Below are 21,236 nucleotides of genomic sequence, written 5' to 3'. Positions count from 1 at the left end.
TCCTCTATTAGCTTTTGAGACGGCTTATTTTTCATTGCAATTTTTGCATAGAAGTAAATTTTTGCTTGCAACGCTAAACTTAAACTTAAATAAGTGCAAGTGCTGATTGCAATTTGATTGCATCTGTATGTCAATGAACATCTACAAATAATGCCTTAAAAATGTAAGTTCCAAAATCACTTTTATTTACTTTATACATCAAAGTCATCAAACATGCCTCTACAAGTGATAAACCATATGTGCTTGGTGCGGAAACAAATTTGTGCTTCTTGGTTTAAACTAGACCCGAGTGATACAACCAACCCAGAAAACACAATCTTTTTAACTTTAAAGTTTCTTCGAATCATTTATGGCAATAATGAAAAGATGGACTGATACCAGGAAAAATATTGGAAGTAAAATTTGAATTCATATTATATATCTATAGTTTCTTTTAACGTTTCACTTATCGTTAAGTTGTGGATTTGGTTTGGGAAACTACTCGCCTACTAGCTCGCCTTTTGCTGCACTACCTTGTTCATGTAGCACATCCTCTTGCTCTCTGGCAATGTGATGCATTTCAAAAGGAATGTTTGCAACTTCACCAAAACAATGTTTGAGCTTTATAACCTCAGGTCTATTGCTTATTTCGCAGATTCCCAAACCAGCATATAACAAAGCGCATTCTGGGTTGAGCGTGCAGCACTGAGCGGACTGAAGGAGCGGAGCAGAATCTTCAAAAAGGCACCATACGCTCAGATGAAATGATCACCGCTCCACTCAATGCTCTGCTCTCGCTCCACTCACATGCTCTGAATATGATACGAAGATGAGACTTTGTTGGTGTCTACAAGTACCTCATTGGTTAGAAGGCATCATTGTGCGTGCAAATAATTAATATGGCATGATGTTATATATTCCACTAGCTTCAGATAAATTGACACAGCATTGAAATAAGGTTACGACTGTAACCACAGGGGAATGAAATACTGTAAGCTTGCCATGCTACTGTATCTTCACTACAAGGGCTGGGTATCGCTCTGTACCCTTCAGTCGAAAGTATTGAGAAAAGATAGCACTATGTATTGTCATATATACACATAATGTTGCTTGCAAAGGAGGCGGAGTACAAAGAGCTCTCTGCCAATTAAAATAGATTTAAACGATTTTCAAATATCGGTTACACCTGCAGAGATAACCCCTAGTGTCAGCTAAAGTGACAAAGCATTTCATTCCCTCCTTTCAGGGAAACTTGGTTACAGTCATAACCTTATCGTCATCACATGAAGCACATCTTTTTTTATGGCATCTTCTCACGTGACCAACATCTTGAAAAAATGATAATAAAAGGTCTCACAAGCTGGACAATGCAGATTCACAGGTATTTAACCTTAACCTGGCAGTATTTTACTGGGCATTTTGCAGAAAATGACAAAAGCCTTAAATCTTCACCAGAGGTGAAGAATTACTAACAGATGGCTGATGATCATTCATACAGTTTCAAAACAATTATGTGAACCCTTTGAAATTAGCTGGTTTTCTACATTAATAGGATATAAAGTGTAATATCATCTTCATCTAAGTCATATGTATAGACAATCACAATGTGATTAAGCCAACAACACACAAACCATTATAATATTTAATGTCTTCTTTTAACACAACCCATTAAACATTCACAGTGTGTGAACAAATAAGTGAACCCTTGTTTTTAATAACTGATCAATCCTCCTTTGGCAGCAATAACCTCAACCAAGTGTTTCCAGTAGCTGCGGATTAGAACTACACAACATTCAGAGAGCTTTGGACCATTCTCCCTTACAGAACTGCTTCAGCTTAGCCATATTCTTAGGCTGTCTGGTGTGAACGGCTCTCTTGAGGTCATTTCACAGCATCTCTTTTGGGTTAAGGTCTGGGCTCTGACTGGGACACTACAAAAGGTGGTTCTGTGAATTCCTACTGACTGCCAGAGGCAGTGTAAACACTATTGGATTATTGCAGTGCCGGCCAGATAGGTCGAGAGAATATACCAACAAAGTCACGTAGTGACGTATGCTGAGCCCTGGGGGTTTTAAGCCACAGTAGCTCAGCACTCTGCCTCTTTCGCTTTCTTACCTGGTTGATACAGGTTGTTTTGGTTAAGTGATATATTTGCACTGTTAAATGCAGCTTACAAGAGCAGAGAGATATTGTCATCACGAACTGTGTCAGCGTGCATCTATGCCACTTCAACGGATTTGGAGTATTTTAGCCGCAATTTTCATTGCTTTTCATCGGTAACACTATGTTCCTCTCAGTGCAATCCGGTGGCTGGTTCTTTCGGCGTCTATAAGTTAATGGTCTCCCGTTGAGGTAATCATTATCTATTCAGTTGTTCTGAGCATTTTTTCTCAAATTTATGGTATACTCTGTTCCCTTGGTTCAATCCATCGGCCATTTTAGATATATTTTCTCTTTTTTGTGAGATTTTTGTTGGAATCATTATTTTTATTGCCTGATTTGTTGCTTCATTACCATCATTCCACTTGACTTTAAACCTCACAGTGCTATTCAAAGGTGTTATTAGCGAGTAACTATGACTCACAGCTCGATTGCCAGTGGTTTCCTACTGGCTTGTAAGATGTGCCCTAATAACCTCCTCCCGGAAGTTAGTCATGACATCTGCCCATCATGTTTGGGTGTTCAACATCTGAGAGAGGCTCCCACTGACCTTTGACTGCACTGCAGTCTTATACCTATGTCTTATTTATTGCCTCCATAACTCATGCAGAAAACACAATCTGTAAGTTTCTTCTTGCTGCCACCAGTATGCTGGAACCAGCAAATGTTGATCCTCAATTTCAAAGTTTCTGCAAACGGCTCTTTTGGTAATGGGCCATGTGACCCGCAAGCTGGGTAGTCTTACAGCCACACTTCTGGCAGCCCGCCGCCAAGTGTGGTTTGCCCAAGCATGGCCACCTGAGGACTGTAAGAAAACCTTGAGAGATTTTCCATTTGTTCCCATGCATCTTTTTGGTCCTAACGTTCTGGAAATGTTGGAAAAGAGGGTAAAGCTGTCTGAGGCCTCTCGTCAACTGACGTAGGTGCAGCGCAACCCTGCCTTTAGGATGCCAGCAGTTCAGACATGGCATTGCTATGCCACACTGGAGCAATGTTTCCAACAGCACACTACACCTCAGTCACAGACCCCTCAAAGGCAGTTTGTGGCTAGATCCCATTGAAAATCCCAAGATATCAACAGTTACTGAAATGCTCAAACCAGCCCATCTAGCACAAACAATAATTTCATGGTCACTAAGATTTTTCCACATTTTGATGGTTGATTTGAACATTAACTGAAGCTCCTGACCATTATTTGCATAAGTTTATGCATTGCACTGTTGCCACACAACAGTAGATAAGAGTATATACCAAAAAAAAAAAATATTAGCCTATTTTTAAAGATGAACAACAAACTTTGTGCTCTCTAGTGACATCTGTGCTTGAAACTTAAAATTGCAAGCAACTAGCGGATGAACACTTTATGCATGTTGTGTTGGGGCTGTGTAACATGTTACATGTTTTCATGCACAGATGAATGTCATTACCTGGACATCAACTCTAGTTGAAAAGTTTATTATTTTTATATACAGCCTCAGACGATAATGCAAGTAAACCATAATACTACAATAGAACATTTACGCACTGCACACAATAAAACTAAAACAGAATATCTGCTAAAAAGACAAAGGAAAGTAATAACTTGAGCATGTATGCAACTGGGGTTTAAAAAAGTAATGAATGTCAGTAAACATGTTACAGGAATTTTCCCTGGAAAGGTAGATACATCAGAAGCAGTAAACACATGAGTACTGTTCAATTCATAAAAGCATAAAAAGCAATATAAACTTCAAAAACCCTACCAGAATATATATCTAAGCATTTTAGCAAGTAAAAAACGTAGCCAAATAGTTAACAGATAAACATCCAACTGGACTGCTGCGATCCTGTCCTGAACTGTGACTGAACAGCACCGCTTCCCCCACCAGAACACATGACAACCTGTACTTCTTTTCTAAGTTTACAGAATTACATAAAGATACAAAGATGATTGACATAGGCCTGCGATTTCACACCAAATCTGACCCGAAGCTAAAATACTTATTTTTGTAGGCTTACCATTGTGAATCTGGTCAAAGTTATCATTTTGAACACCGATTTTATATGTACTCAATCAATAATGGCAACCTCATTGAAGACATTTCATAGTATGCTGCATATGAAATGTTTTTTTTTTCTCCACATATTTTATTATACATACAAATAAAAACCTAATGAACAAAGAACAATGAGTAACCCCCTCCCCAACCATGAACCCCCCAAGAGGATTGACAAATATCTGCAATATCTATAATAAGAATAATAATACATCAAATGATATAGTAATAATAAATAAACATGCATATAATAGACACCAGTGTATTCAAATGTGTGAGAAAGTATAAGTATGTAGATGGTAAAGCGCGTATTAATATGAATATAACAATTGTATACATACAAAACATATACACTCACCTAAAGGATTATTAGGAACACCTGTTCAATTTCTCATTAATGCAATTATCTAATCAACCAATCACATGGCAGTTGCTTCAATGCATTTAGGGGTGTGGTCCTGGTCAAGACAATCTCATGAACTCCAAACTGAATGTCAGAATGAGAAAGAAAGGTGATTTAAGCAATTTTGAGCGTGGCATGGTTGTTGGTGCCAGACGGGCCGGTCTGAGTATTTCACAATCTGCTCAGTTACTGGGATTTTCACGCACAACCATTTCTAGGGTTTACAAAGAATGGTGTGAAAAGGGAAAAACATCCAGTATGCGGCAGTCCTGTGGGCGAAAATGCCTTGTCGATGCTAGAGGTCAGAGGAGAATGGGCCGACTGATTCAAGCTGATAGAAGAGCAACTTTGACTGAAATAACCACTCGTTACAACCGAGGTATGCAGCAAAGCATTTGTGAAGCTACAAAACGCACAACCTTGAGGCGGATGGGATACAACGGCAGAAGACCCCACTGGGTACCACTCATCTCCACTACAAATAGGAAAAAGAGGCTACAATTTGCAAGAGCTCACCAAAATTGGACAGTTGAAGACTGGAAAAATGTTGCCTGGTCTGATGAGTCTCGATTTCTGTTGAGACATTCAGATGGTAGAGTCAGAATTTGGTGTAAACAGAATGAGAACATGGATCCATCATGCCTTGTTACCACTGTGCAGGCTGGTGGTGGTGGAGTAATGGTGTGGGGGATGTTTTCTTGGCACACTTTAGGCCCCTTAGTGCCAATTGGGCATCGTTTAAATGCCACGGCCTACCTGAGCATTGTTTCTGACCATGTCCATCCCTTTATGGCCACCATGTATCCATCCTCTGATGGCTACTTCCAGCAGGATAATGCACCATGACACAAAGCTCGAATCATTTCAAATTGGTTTCTTGAACATGACAATGAGTTCACTGTACTAAAATGGCCCCCACAGTCACCAGATCTCAACCCAATACAGCATCTTTGGGATTTCCAATGCTCAAAATGCATCTTCTAGTAACTAGAGAGGCAAAAGTGATAACCTCTGCTTGTTGTATCATGAAAAGAGGTGATAAAGGAGACACACCCAAGATGGCAACAATAGGACACGGAGAGAGAGAAATATGTAAAGCAATAGAAAGTGGCTCTATGGCCAGTGCAATAAGCAGAAGGACTAGAGGGAATCCCAGAATGATGTACTATCAGAATTAGTTGTAACACTTGCAGAGGTAGAAGAATATATAAGGCGGGATCCATGAGATAATATTGTGCCCAAAACCAAATTTTGCTAATGCAGTGAATAAATAATTCCATTCTATGCTGTCGAATGCTTTTTCAGCATCAAGGGAAATTACCATTTTGAAAGCTGCTGAACGAGATGGGTGAAAAATTATATTTAACAATTGCCAGATGTTAGATGACATCTGACGTCCCCTAATAAACCCAATCTGATAATCAGAGATAATATCAGGTAGACATGTATCTATGTGCCTTGCCAACACCTTTGCCTGTAGGTATTACATATAGTTGGGTCTTTGTTTTTTTTTTAATAAAAGGGAGATAAATGCTTGATTCAATGAAGCTGGGAGAAAGCCCTGCTCAAATGACAAATTATACATATCAAACAATAATGGGGCTAATTGAATGGATATTTTCTTATAAAAGTCTATGGGGAAACCATCGGGCCCTGGAGCCTTATTACACTGCAGGAGACCAATGGTGATTTCATCTAACCCGAGAGGTTCTTTTAATGTAAATGTTCTGCACTTACATAGAAGTAAAAAGAGGTTACCAAAGCGCTTTACACTGTGTCCCATTAACCCATTCACTCACACACACACACACACACACACACACACGGTGGCAGAGCTGCATTGCATGGCACCAGCCTATCATTGGGAGCAACTTGGGGTTCAGTGTTTTGACCAAGGACACTTCGGCATGTGGGCCAGGAATTGAACCACCAACCCTGCAATTGGCAGTCGACCCGCTCTACCACCTGGGCCACAGCCACCCCATGTCTCTGCTGTGTTTGTATTAACAGTAATTAAATAATAATCATATATAATAAACATTAAAGATGAGTCAGGAGGAGGGTGAGAAGTGTAAAGCCTGGAGTAAAAGGAGGAAATACTTTTCTGAGGGTCAGTATCACGCTTATCTAACGAGTTATCAAAAATCTGTATTATACAGTGCATCCGGAAAGTATTCACAGTGCTGCACTTTTTTCACATTTTGTAATGTTAAAACCTTATTCCAAAATGGATTAAATTCATTATATTCCTAAAAATTTAACAAACAATACCCAATAATGACAACTTGACAGAAGTTTTTTTGAAATCTTTGTAAATTTATTAAAAATAAAAAACGGAAAAAAAGAAGAAAAAAAAACAACTCACATGCACATAAGTATTCACAGCCTTTGCTCAATACATTGTTGAAGCACCTTTGGCACCCATTACAGCCTCAACTCTTTTTGAGTATGATGCTTCAAGCTTGGCACACCTATTTTTGGGCAGTTTCTCCCATTCTTCTTTGCAGGACCTCTCAAGCTCCATCAGGTTGGATGGGGAGTGTCGGTGCACAGACATTTTCAGATCTCTCCAGAGATGTTCAATCGGGTTCAAGTCTGGGCTCTGGCTGGCCACTCAAGGACAATCACAGAGTTGTCCCATAGCCACTCCTTTGTTATCTTGGCTGTGTGCTTAGGTTAATCTTCCAACAGGACAACGACCCTTCACCCCAGTCTGAGGTCCAGAGCGCTCTGGAGCAGGTTTTCATCAAGGATGTCTCTGTACATTGCTGCATTCATCTTTCCCTTGATCCTGACTAGTCTCCCAGTTCCTGCTGCTGAAAAACATCCCTACAGCATGGTGCTGCCACCACCATGCTTCACTGTAGGGATGGTATTGGCCAGGTGATGAGCGATGCCTGGTTTCCTCCAGACATGACGCTTCCAGACAAGCCTGATTGGTGGAGTGCTGCAGAGATGGTTGTTCTTCTGTAAGGTTCTCCTCTCTCCACAGAGAAACGCTGGAGCTCTGTCAGAGTGACCATTTGGTTCTTGGTCACCTCCCTGACTAAGGCCTTTCTCCCCTGATCGCTCAGTTTGGCCATGCGGCCAGCTCTAGGAAGAGTCCTGGTGGTTCTAAACTTCTTCCATTTACGGATGATGGAGGCCACTGTGATCATTGGGACCTTCAATGCTGCAGAACTGTTTTGTACCCTTCCCCAGATCTGTGCCTCGATACAATCCTGTCTCGGAGGTCTACAAACAATTCCTTGGAATTCATGGCTTGGTTTGTGCTCTGACATGCACTGTTAACTGTGGGACCTTATATAGACAGGTGTGTGCCTTTCCAAATCATGTCCAATCAACTGAATTTACCACAGGTGGCAGTTGTAGAAACATCAAGGATGATCAGTGGAATCAGGATACACCTGAGCTCAATTTTAAGTGTCATGGCAAAGGCTGTGAATACTTATGTAAATGTGATTTTTTTTTATTATTTTTTTTAATACATTTGCAAATATTTCAAACAAACTTCTTTCACGTTGTCATTATAGGGTATTGTTTATAGAATTTTAAGAAAATAATGAATTTAATCCATTTTGGAATAAGGTTGTAACATAAAAATGACAAAAAAGTGAAGTGCTGTGAATGCTTTCCAGATGCACTGTACAGCGTGATGCAGACATATGTTTAAGATGGGATGCAAGAAGACGGCCCACTCTGTCCCCATGTCCATAGTAGATGTTTTAGTTCTTTTCAATAAATATTCTGCTTTAGTTGTTTAGAGCAAATCAAATTCAGTTTCCAACTTCAGGCATTTTAATTTAAGTTCGGGTCTGGGCTTGCAAGAATACTGACTAGCCACCTCAAGAATCGAGCAGATAAGCTCATCCTGCTGAGATTTCGTAATCTTAAATAAGAGGGTGCTATAGGAAATTATCCTACCATGAATAAAGGCTTGAAATGTCTCCCAAAAAAGAGAAGCAGAGACTGTTTCTGTTTTGTTCTCGGAATTTAGACAAAACTTTCCAAAAAAAGTAGGGATTTGTGATGGTGTAGTGGCAAAAGCACAGAGCTGTTAATCAGAAGTTCGTTGGTTCGAACCCCACGGCCACCACCATTGTGCCCTTGACCCTGTCTGCTGACCCTGTGCTCTGACCCCAGCTTAGTTGGGATATGCAAAAACAACTGCGTTTCATTGGCCCTGTACTCAGCACAATGAAATTAAAGTTGAATCTTAATCTTAACAACACAGTTGAGGTCCCCTCAAAAAATAAGATGATGAGTGTCTAGGTTTGGGATTTTTGAGAAAATCATGAACATAAAAGTAGGATTGTCCCAGTTGCATAACTAAAACTACTGGAGTTTGAGAAAGAACTCCACTGACAATTAAAAAGCATCCCTCAGGATCAGAAATTACTTGCTCTGCTAAAAACATGACTCTTTTTCGAAAGTTTAAGTTTGGTGAACTGTACATGACGAGAGGACACGTGACCAATAGAAGATCAAAACGTCACACACTGGCCTCTTGGTTCAATACAAAGAATACATACACACATACAACAACTGACACAACTGACTCAGAGGTGTATTCGTTCAGCTGATAAAACCAATAATTGCTCCTGCAATCGAATCCTATTTGCTTGAACTATATTGTCTTTACAGGCATGAAATATCACAAAACCATTCTTGCACATCAAACTAGAGCTCATTGGCTTCGAAAGGGAGTGAAGTCAGTGAACATTAAGTCTAAGTCAGAGTATGGAGGTGAACGAGAACGATTAGATCACTTAAAAGATTGGTTTAAAAACACTGATTCGTTCATAAAATGAAACATCACCAACTTTCTTACAGGATGTTACTCATTTTGGAAAAATTCCATATTTGGGTTCATCTTTCCAACTATTTTCTTATTCTTGTTGGACCATAAGATGATTTTTGCTCAGTGTGTCTACTTGGGCATTTCTTTTTTTAAATGTCCATGTAGATTACTTGAGCCCTGAACATTTCCCACATAAAGAGCAGTGGTATGATTTCTCTCCAGTAAGAATTCTCTCGTGTGTTTTCAGGTGTTCTGACCGGGTGAAACTCTTTTCACAGTGTGAGCACTTGTGATGTTTCTGTCCAGTATGAATTCTCTTGTGTGTTTTCAGGTAATGTATCCAAATGAAACTCTTTCCACAGTGAGCACTTGTAAGGTTTTTCTCCAGTATGGATCATCTCGTGTGTTTTCAAGTAATGTAACCGAGTGAAACTCTTTCCACAGTGTGAGCACTTGTAAGGTTTTTCTCCAGTATGAATTCTCTCATGTGTTTTCAGGTGTTCTGACCGGGTGAAACTCTTTTCACAGTGTGAGCACTTGTAAGGTTTCTCTCCGGTATGAATTCTCTCATGTGTTTTCAGGTTATGTGACAGATTGAAACTCTTCTCACAGTGTGAGCACTTGTAAGGTTTTTCTCCAGTATGAATTCTCTCGTGTGTTTTCAGGTGTTCTGACCGGGTGAAACTCTTTTCACAGTGTGAGCACTTGTAAGGTTTCTCTCCGGTATGAATTCTCTCATGTGATTTCAGGTTACGTGACTGAGTGAAACTCTTTTCACAGTGTGAGCACTTGTAAGGTTTTTCTCCAGTATGAATTCTCTCGTGTTTTTTCAGGTTATGTGACAGATTGAAACTCTTTTCACAGTGTGAGCACTTGTAAGGTTTTTCACCAGTATGAACTCTTTCATGTGTTTTCAGGTGATGTGACTGAGTGAAACTCTTTTCACAGTGTGAGCACTTGTAAGGTTTTTCTCCAGTATGAATTCTCTCATGTGTTTTCAGGTAATGTGACAGAGTGAAACTCTTTTCACAGTGTGAGCACTTGTAAGGTTTTTCTCCAGTATGAAATCTCTCGTGTATTTTCAGGTCTTTTGACTGAGTGAACCTCTTTTCACAGTGTGAGCACTTGTAAGGTTTTTCTCCAGTATGAAATCTCTCGTGTATTTTCAGGTCTTGTGACTGAGTGAAACTCTTTTCACAGTGTGAGCACTTGTAAGGTTTTTCTCCAGTATGAACTCTCTTGTGTTTTTTCAGGTTTTGTGACCGACTGAAACTCTTTTCACAGTGTGAGCACTTGTAAGGTTTTTCTCCAGTATGAATTCTCTCGTGTGTTTTCAGGTTTTGTGATTGAGTGAAACTCTTTTCACAGTGTGAGCACTTGTAAGGTTTTTCTCCAGCATGAATTCTTTGGTGCTGTATCATGCTGCCAGCTGTAATAAAGGTCTTCCCACATTCAAAGCACATATGAGCACCCACACCGGTATGCATTTTCTGGTGCTTTTTCAAATAGGACAGGTGTGCAAAACGGTTTCGACAAAAAGAACACTTGTAAGGCTTCCCATCTATGTGAGTTTTCAGATGTTTTCTTAGGCTTGAATTCAAAACAAATGTTTTACCACACTTTTCACATTCAAATGGTCTCTCTCCAGAATGAGAGCGGAGATGACCTTTTAGACAAACTGTATATGCAAAACTTTTCCCACACTGATGGCACGTGTAAGGTTTCTCTCCAATATGAACTTTCATGTGTTTATTAAACTGGCTTTTATTTGTGAAAATCTTTCCATACTGTGAGCAGGTGAAATAATTTTTGGCGGTTTTTCTTTTCTGCTTTTCTGGTGATAAATTCTTAGTCTTTGAGCAACTCAAAGACTTTTCTCCAGTTGTGAAATCATGATGTTTCTGATACTGACGTTGGTCCTCCACTTTATTCAGTTCTTGCCATTTCTCTTTCACTTCCATCGGCTCTAAAATAAACACAGTAAATGGACAAAAATCAATTCAAGAGAGAGAAACATAACAACAAATTGAACCTAAATTCAATGTCAGAACACAACAAATGTCCAGTATTAATTTGTGATGTTTGCTGTGCAAGCAGTTTTTATTTATACCATTTATTCTGCCTAATAACTGCATTTAATTATTATAGTCATCAGGGTTTGGTGATACAGAATCATTAAATAATTGAAAGCTTCCGCCAATCAAGACACAAGCCCGGATCAGTCTGATTCTGAAAAAGGACAAAGATCCAAGCGAATGTAAGAGTTACCTTCCAATTTCCCTGATCCAGCTAGACATTAAAATATTGTCAAAACTTTTGGTTAACTGATTAAGTTATGACATCTCTTATACATATAGATCAGGTGGGGTTTATTTGGGGTCTCTCATCAATATTATGTGGTCAGTGGCAAATGAGCAGACTCACATCTCACTTGACGATGAAATGGTGTTTTATATGGTAGAATGGGATTATCTTTTTAAGATTGTGGAAATATATGGGTTTGGGAATACTTTAATTGGATGGATTAAGTTACTTTATAGACAACAGGTAGTGGCAGTATAAACACATTGATTAATTTCAGATTATTAGGCACCCGGCAGGGTTTTCCTCTTTTCCCATTATTGTTCTGTCCTGCCCTGGACCATTAGCAGCTGCAATAAGAAGGGATTGATTGATTGCTTTATTATTATCCCCTTAGGGAAATTTCTGTTGCTTGTGTTTCAACATGCGTACATATAAGACCAACAATATACATGTAACAGATATGCAGATTTATATATAAAATAAATAAAAACAAATTCTAATCTTCACTGAGACCCGCTCAGTGAACACCCACACTACCTATCATTTAATAATTTTACTGCGTGTGGCAAGAAGGAATTTTTCCCCCTGTTTTTAGAAATTGCTGGCATCCTGAATCTTCTACCTGAGGGTAATATCTCAAATTTATCAAACAGAGGATGTCTATTGTCTGATATAATTTGTCTTACTTTACTAAGGCATCTAGTTTTATAAATTTGTTCAAGACCTCATAAAGGGATACCAATTAATTTACTCGCAGTAATCAAGACCTTTCTAAGCGAACTTTTTTGCTTCACTGTGACATTTCCAAGATGATTTTCCAGGGGTGGTGGCGGGAGGTTTGGCGCATAAGCTCTTGCTTACCGCAGATTATATTTTATTATTTGTGTCAGACCCCACTAGATCTATGCCAAAGCAGGCAAGACTTTACCTAGATACATAAAACTTTTTCTACCATTCCCTGCTGTTTGGTTGTGAAATATTTACCTTGGCCAATGATATAAATAATGCTTTTAAAGAATTCTATCTTGATCTCTAGAGTTCCACATCTTCGTCTACTGATATTATACATTTTGTGGAACAATTAGAACTCCCTAAACTGATGATGGAGCAAAAATTCTCTTGATTCTGAGATAACCTTACAGGAGCTTGGCAAGGTAATTAAGGCCCTGCCTAAAGGCAAGGCTGCGGGGACCAGATGGATTTGCCGCTGAGTTTTTAGTTCTAAGATTTTTAGAACCAAAGCACCTCCTGAGCTGAGATGGTCTGAGGTAATTTACAGCAATCTCATAGATGATAATCTTGTAAAAAATGTTCAGAAGACTGAAACAAAGAAAGAGTGAGAACCCTTTACATACACGTGTTCCAAAAGACTGCAGGCCTCCAAACAAACAGCATGTCAGACATAAAAATATAAAAGTGTTCTTACACGTATCTGTGTGTATAACAGCATTTCTTGTGCCATTCATAATCCGAGATATTTTACAGTTATCCCCCATGCACATTATATTCTGTACCTACAATTAAACGTGTTCTGTCAATGTGCATACTTTGATGCCTGTGTAATTTGATAAGTTGGTAAAGAGCCTCTGGCTTTCAATGTGTTACTTAGGTTCATTTATCATGGGTCACAAACTCTTCATTAGGCAACTTTTCTTTTTTTAAGGCTATTCTATTCGTTAGGCTCTTGTATTGAAAGTTGCATAATGTTTCCACCGGTATAAAATTTCACACCGGTGTTTTCCCTTGTACCGAGTAAAACCGGTAACACCGTACACAGCCCCATATGCAACCGGGTGCGATGCACACATTCCTCCTGTAACCATCATTCAAATTTTCTGTGACTTTTGCCACAGTAGACCTTCTGTCAGACACTTTTTGCTGGTTTGTCCCTCCTCAGACCAGTCAGTAGGTACTCACCACTGCTGACCAGGAGCATCCCACAAGCCGTTTCAGAGATGCTCTGACCCAGTTGTCTGGCCATAACAATTTTGCCCTTGTCAAAGTCACTCAGGTCTCTGCTCCTTCCTGCATTCAACATGTTAACAATGATAACTGATTTTTCGCTTACCATCTAATCTACCCAGACCTTGACATGTGGCCTTGTTAGGAGATGATTAATGTTATTTACTTCAAATGTGAGTGGTCAGAATGTTTTGGCTTATCGTTGTACATATCTGTTAACATCTCAGTAAATGTAGTTTAGTGTTTCATGACCCTTTAAATACAGGTTGTGTTCTTTACTATGGTGGGTCGCTACTTGATACCCATTGTAAAATCTGGGTCTCGAAGCAAAACCAGTTGAAAAACACTGACCTAGAAATTCAAACCATACAGGATGACGAAATAGAATAATAGTGTGTTATATTCAATATTTGTAGCTTTCTTTTTATTAAGTTGGATGGCAAGCTCACATCATCATCGTTTCTTTTCTCCCCGTGCTACACTGTAGATCTTAAAACGTGCAGCGCCACTGGTAAAAAGCAGTGCAAAAACCACTGTAGTGCATGCACCTTTTTAAACTGAGCACTTAAAAATAAAACAGCAGGGAACTGTTTTGAGTGATAAAACAACTTGTAAAATGACAGTTGACTGACATGAAAATGTAAATAATTAAAGGAAGAAACATACCTGAAGAAACACAATCATCTTCATCTCCCTGTTGTTCCTCTACTGTGTTCTCTTCTTTTATCTCCTCCTGCTTCACTTCGATCTTCACTGGTGTCATCAGCATCTGCTGTTCTCCAGCATTACAGACAGAAGTCAGAGACTCTGTGGAGATTTGATCATCATCACTCTGTTGTTCCTCTACTTTGATTTCTCCTCTTATCTTCATCAGGTTCCAGCAGTCCAGCAGCTTCACTGAACACATCTTCACTGGTGTCTGCAGCATCTGCTGTTCTCCAGCATTACATACAGAAGTCAGAGACTCTGTGGAAGTTTTATCATCATCATCATCATCATCATCATTACTCTGTTGTTCCTCTACTGTGTTTTCTTCCTTTATCTCCACCAGCATTACTTCAATTTTCATTGGTGTCTGCAGCATCTGGTGCTCTCCAGTGTTACAGACAGAAGTCTGAGACTCTGTGGAGGTTTGTTGATCATCATCATCTTCATCTCCCTGTTGTTCCTCTACTGTGTTTTCTTCTTTGATCTCCTCCTGCTTCACTTCAATCTTCACTGGTATCTGCAGCATCTGCTGTTCTCCAGCGTTACAGACAGAAGTCAGAGACTCTGTGGGGGTTTGATCACCCTGATTACCATCAGTAGAACAGAGTAAAGTGAGCTGTGAGTCCTGTGTGTCTCTGGATCTCTGTTCAGAGAGTTTATCCAGCAGTTGCTGTGGTGTGGACTGATCTCTGCCTCTCCACACTGAATCCTGACATTCTGTGGAGGTCCCATCAGTCACACACACTGAAGATTGACAGGAAAACTTTTCCAGCTCCTGACAAACACAACACAATCACATCTGCACCGTTCATCATATCACATCATTTGAAAGCTTACAATCTCAATTTTAAGGATGAAATGAATGTTTAACCTGTAACCTGTCGTCTCTCTCCATCAGTTTTATCTTCAGTGACGTCACCTCTTTCTTCAGCTGAGAGATTCCTGTGATTAAATCATCAATATCCAGCATGGACAGATCAGTTCCTACTGAATTACAGCAGATCACATCCACCTGCTCTCATGATGAACATCTAAACACAAAAACATCATCATTATAATGGACTGACATTCATCACTCAAAAACATTATTATAGGATTATAAACAGCTGTTAAATAACTTTGTTTCTGATATGTATCCTATAAATATAAATGTGTGGAGTTTGGTTTTATTTCCCAGACAGCAGGAATATTATCAGATATTATAACAGACTTTAACATTTACTCACCTTCATTGAACTAATCTACAATCAGACAATGAATTTAACGAGCTCATTTATCAGAAATTAAACATGATATTCTCACATTTCTGATTGTTTTTCCTGAAACTTAATATTATCAAGTGTCTGTCACAAAACTGCCACATACGGCGATATTAAGATTTACGATCATTAGAAATTAACATGCGCAGAAAATTACACATCAAAACAAATAAAACTCCCACAACTTAAGTTAAACTACCACAGTAATCATAGTTAAACTACAGTTATTGTAGTAAAACCATAATAATCACAAAATGATGTGTTGTGTTTTTTTCTAAACCACAGTAGGATATTCGTTTTAATGTAGTATTATAGTTTCACTACGAATATAATGGATAAAATACTGCAGTAAAATCATGGTAAATTTATAGCGAAAGTAAAACTATTTCAGAAAACAAATTCCCCCTGAAGGAGCTCCGAAGTTTTTTGCTTGTTTCTCCTGAAAATGAATATTTTAAAGAATCCGTCACAAAACCGCCACAAACGACGATAATAATCCTCTATTACGATCATTAAAACGCCAAAGAGAGAAAATCAACATGCACAGAAAAGCACAAACATAACTATCAATCTCACAGATGAGATGAACACGTCCCGAATCAACCGAACTTCTTCTGGAGTTAAATGGCTGTTTGTAAACCAATCTTTGCTGATGCTTTACCGCCACCAACTGGCCATGTTTACAAGGTAACCCAAGTTACCTAAAGACTCGCGAGAGCCGCATTGAATTCTTCTTCTTCTTGTGTTGTTAAATGGCGGTTGACAAGCCAACAAATGGTGTCTTACCGCCACCAGCTGGACTGATGTGTGAATATAATATAACTTTATATAATATGTTTATTAAATCCTGTTTTCCTAAGATAATTAAGTATTTCTCTTTGTGTATTTGACTGTCCTGAGGCACAATTCAATAGGTTTGGTAAGGTGAAATTTCTCAATTTATTTAATAACTCTTTCCCTTGTAAACATGACTTCACCACATGTCAAGCATAATCATGTTTGATGTTTCCCTATTTTGAACAATGACCATGGGTAAATGTTCAAAACAGTGTTACAATGAATGCAAACTATATATATTTATGATATTAGCATATAATAAATATATTTATAAATAAATAATAATTTCCAACATTCTTTTGAATGTCCATGTACTAAAACAAAATATTTGATGCCATTAGTGTACCTTCATTTACTATTACTATTATTTTGAATGGCCATGGAAAATGTAGCAATGTGATAACAAATTTACCTGGTCAGAAAACGTAGTCCATTAACTTACCTGATGAACTTTCACTTTTGCTGACTCTTTATGCTTCGCAGAGCTAATGTATTCTTCTAAATCACTTGCACCTTTATTAGCAACTGACACATAAGTGCCATCTTTACATGTCATAAATTCTGCTTCCCACGGATCTCGATCTGGTCGAAAGCATGGGAAATTTTTGCGCAAATCTTCTGTAAATTTGCACTTTCGTTTGGGCATTGTTTCCACTCAGCTGTCATTTGCTGCTACTGTCAAGCAACTATTTAATGCCGAACACAACAGCGGAGAGATTGACTGGCAGGAATTTGGCCAACAGTTGCTGCAAGCCTCTTATAATCGACCAATTGGTGTGCGAGAAGGCGGGACTTACAAAGAGGCGTTAAAGCAATGCAAACATACGCACACTCACAATAAAGTATTAGACCAGATGCATATCATAATGCAACTACAGCCGAATCCCGGACATTTTCGCAAATTTAGAAATCCTGGCCAGACGCATTTTTTAGGTCCGAAAAAAAGGACGTATGGTCACCTTATGAGTGGTATATGAACTTCAACATCCATATGATCCATTGCCTGTTTAGCCAGTTTGTCCACCATTTAATTTCCTTGTACTCCCACATGTGCTGGTACCCAAAGAAATCTTAGGACCATCCCCAGTTTCTGACTTCTGGCTGTACTGTAATTGGTGTAACCCTATGTTTCCTGCCTTCGTATCACCTAACCACCCAAAACTTGTCAGTTTGTCTCATTATGTTCCCAGCAGTCTTTCAAAAAACTTTTGACAGGATGTGTGTCACATTGTCCCTGGAGGTTAACCCAGTATTCCAGCATTAACTTCACTCTATTGATCCTTAAAGGCATTTCTCCCATTTCCACCTGCATCGCTGATACTGGAGATGTTTTGAATGATCCACTACAGATTCTCAGTGCCTGAGCTTGTAACACATCTAATTTCTTGAGGTTTGACTCTGCTGCTGACATGTAAGCTACAGATCCATAATCAAAGACAGATCTCATGAGTGCCCAGTATATATTTTGAAGAGATGCTCTTCTTGCTCCCCATTCCTGTCCTGACAAACAACAAGTATGTTGATGACCTTTTTACATTTATTCTCAACTTTATCCAGATTAATTTTCCATGTGAACTTTTCATCAAACCAAACCCCAAGAAACCTGACAGCTTTTACTTGCCCAAGAGGTTGCTAATTTTAAGGAGATGGGTATGATTTTATGCAGCCATGAGAAACAAATTACCTGAGTTTTTGCAACAGATCATTTGAATCCCCATTTATTAGTACATTGTCCCACTATAGCAACTATTGCAGCTTATATTTTCTTAATGACATAAGAAATATTGCGGCCTCTAAACCACAATGCCCTGTCATCTACGTACATCCTACGCTTTGTTCAACCTGAGAGAAAATGTCATTAATCATTATGTTGAATAATAACGGACTACATTGTGGAGTTCCATTCTCCACCGTATATACTTTGGAATACACTTCACCTACTCTCTCTTGTTACATGTTCAATTACATGTTCTACCGCCAATTCTTAATGAATTTAACTTAATAAGTAACCCCTCTTTTCAGGGCATATGGTCATATGATATGCCAGAGCATATTGTCATGGGTGCCAACATTTTATAACATACTCTATCTTTCCCAGGAGTAGTCTGACAAGCACTAATGATTGCTCTTCTCAGCTCAAACATATTTAAAGTACCTACTTTTTCTATAAAATAATAGAGAGCACCTTAATACTGCACTGGCCATAGCCCCTCTCACCCCACACTTTCCTCTAGCCAACAACCTAATTTCTGAGCATCTCTGAGAAAAAAGAGGAACTACTGCATGCTGGAAGAAAACTTTCCCACTCCATTGCTGTGAGCCCCCAGACACCAACTAAAAATGCTCCTCAACCGCCAAAGCTTGGGGCCAAGCTCGTCCTCCCCCTCTCTCCAAGAGAACTCTCTGGCTGCTGCCAATACGGCAGGGCACACTTTGTCCTTCATCTGCTCTAGGTGAACAACAAACCTCTGATAACAGCTGTTGGGGCAGCTGTGGCTCAGGTGGTAGAGCGGGTCGGCCACTAATCGCAGGGTTGAACTCTAAGTTGCTCCCAATGGTAAAGTGTTACTGAATTGCTGGATGTCTGAGTTGTGTCCGGAGAATAGCATTGTATTTGATAACACATAGAGACTGCTTTCCAGACAGCAGGACTTTTATCAGATATTATAACAGACTTTAACATTTACTCGCCTTCATTTAACTACTTTACAATCAGCCAATGAATTTAACTGAATATTTTTAAGTGTTCATCACAAATTAAATTAAATAAATTACCAAATGAAAAAATATTATTGTTAGGCCTATATAATTGCCTTTTCTTTACACAATCTTAAATTAGACTTACCCAGTTCTGTAGATGAAAAAGTCGGCTGAATGACTCTCAGAATGTTCTTCACTTTTTTCAAGACTATAAACTATCAGAACTATTAGTCCAATGCAAAGTTCACTTTCAGAAAACAAGTTTTTGAACATTTAAAAACTTAAATATTTTATGCATTACCGCACCGACCAGACTGGAGTGTGAAGCATCAATGGGAAGGTAATTACATTCTCCTGACTAACCCTGTTATTTTAAGATATTTTAATATTGCACTATATATTTTTGTATTTGTTCTGTAGATCCTTTAAGCAGAGTTTGTAGATGAAATGTTTCTTCACCTGTATCTCTTACTACTTTAATAAGCTCTGATCTTTCTTTTGAATACTTTGTACATTTTAGTAGTGCATGCTCTATTGTCTCTGCTTGACCATAATTATTACCCTGTCCTGTTTCATATTTTCCTATTATACATAATGAATGATTTAGCCCAGTATGACCTATTCGGATGTGAGTGATGACTGAATCTTCCTCCCTTTTATTATAAACTATTCTCCCATTGCCTACTTGTCGCTGAATATTATACAGATGTCTGACCTTAGTTCTTGCCATTCATTATTAACATTTACTTTATTATATCTCTTCCTTACTGAGTGTCACTTGTATGTCTATATCTGTGCGCTTTAGTGCTTATTTAGCTAGTTTATCAACAAATTAATTACCCTCCACTCCCACATGAGCTGGTAACCAAAAAAAACATTATTAAGCTTATCTTTTTTATTCTTAACAAACTTGTGAGAATCGAATATATTATATGATAATGTCTTGCCTTGAAGAATGTAGACAACTTTCAAGGCTTGACGATGCTGCATGAGAGTCAGTAGATATTACTACTGCCCTTGGTTTTACATCTTCTACCCACTGGAAAGCTAACAGCAATTAATTCTGTTGCATACACATATATATGATCAGTTATTCTTTTCTTAATACTGTTTTGGGATTTTGGAATATATAATGCAGCAGCTGTGCGACCAGAGAGTGAATCTTTGGATCCATCAGGTATATATATATATATGTTGCCTTGATGAATACACCTGAATTAAATAATGCTGGACAATAACCTCCTAAGGGACATCTTTCTCATTCTTGATTTTGTTTTGCAATTGTAGGTCAATAATAGGCATCGGATATATCCATGGGGAACATTAGATAAAACCACAGTAGGGCTGACAGTATAATCTGCAATACCAGCTGTCTGGTCTTCCCTATTAGCAGTCAATCCAAAGCTTTTAACGTTATTATTTCCATGTTCCCAACATTCCTCCAGCATGTTCTTTACTGGATGACTTTCTTTATGACCTTTCACAATAGCCCAATAAGTCATTCTCAATTTACACCAACAAAGATATTAAGAAACATCCTCGACTTCTACCTGCAGTGCTTGGAATTGGAAATGTTTTAAAAGCACCACAGCATATTCTTAGGGCTTGAGACTGCACTGCTTCTATCTTTTTATTTATGGATGTAGATGCAAATCCATAAACTATACTTCCATAATCCAAACTTGATCTGATTAGTTTACAGTATATTCTTTTCAGTGACACTCTACAAGCTCCCCATTCAAATCCTGATAAACCTCATGGAATATTTATTCCTGTTTTACACTTCTCAATCAGCTTTTTAGCATGTGCTCCAAATGTCAATCTAGGTTCCATCCATACACCAAGGTATTGTACTACTGAAACTAGTTCCAGTACGTGTTTATATAATTTCAGTTTAACCTCTGGTACAGCTTTCCTTTTTGTGAAACACATGACTTGAGTTTTAGCCACTGATAATCTGAAACTCCACTTATTTGTCCATGTCTCCACTTCATCAACTGCTTTCTGTAAACTTTGTGACACATATGTTATATTATGTCATCTTTTCCATATTGCCCCATTATCTGCATAAAGTGACCTTCCTATGT

At 38.6% G+C, this 21,236-nt stretch overlaps 1 protein-coding gene, 1 long non-coding RNA gene and 1 pseudogene across 5 annotated transcripts in view; 1 reads left to right on the top strand and 2 right to left on the bottom strand.

Annotated features, from left to right (window-relative positions):
- Nucleotides 1–21,236, bottom strand: part of LOC127618567 (zinc finger protein 436-like) — a 185,794-nt gene that overhangs the window by 28,245 nt on the left and 136,313 nt on the right. The window contains exon 1 of one of the 3 annotated variants that reach the window (XM_052091106.1): nt 16,189–16,206. The exons of the other annotated variants lie outside the window; for them this stretch is intronic. The gene's annotated coding sequence lies outside the window, so the exon portion shown is untranslated. Of the gene's footprint in view, nt 1–16,188; nt 16,207–21,236 lie in introns of those variants that run through there. 3 annotated transcript variants of the gene reach the window in all.
- LOC127618635 (zinc finger protein 721-like) overlaps nt 3,334–21,236 on the bottom strand; it is a 117,154-nt pseudogene continuing 99,251 nt past the window's right edge.
- LOC127618652 (uncharacterized) overlaps nt 10,187–21,236 on the top strand; it is a 202,113-nt gene continuing 191,063 nt past the window's right edge. For both annotated transcript variants that reach the window (XR_007967481.1, XR_007967482.1), the window contains exons 1-2: nt 10,187–10,212; nt 10,717–10,763. This is a non-coding gene — a long non-coding RNA (uncharacterized LOC127618652). The remainder of the gene's footprint in view (nt 10,213–10,716; nt 10,764–21,236) is intronic.

Source organism: Xyrauchen texanus, chromosome 25 (assembly GCF_025860055.1).
Source record: "Xyrauchen texanus isolate HMW12.3.18 chromosome 25, RBS_HiC_50CHRs, whole genome shotgun sequence".
NCBI lineage: Eukaryota > Metazoa > Chordata > Actinopteri > Cypriniformes > Catostomidae > Xyrauchen > Xyrauchen texanus.
This window is presented reverse-complemented; position numbering and strand designations above follow the sequence as displayed.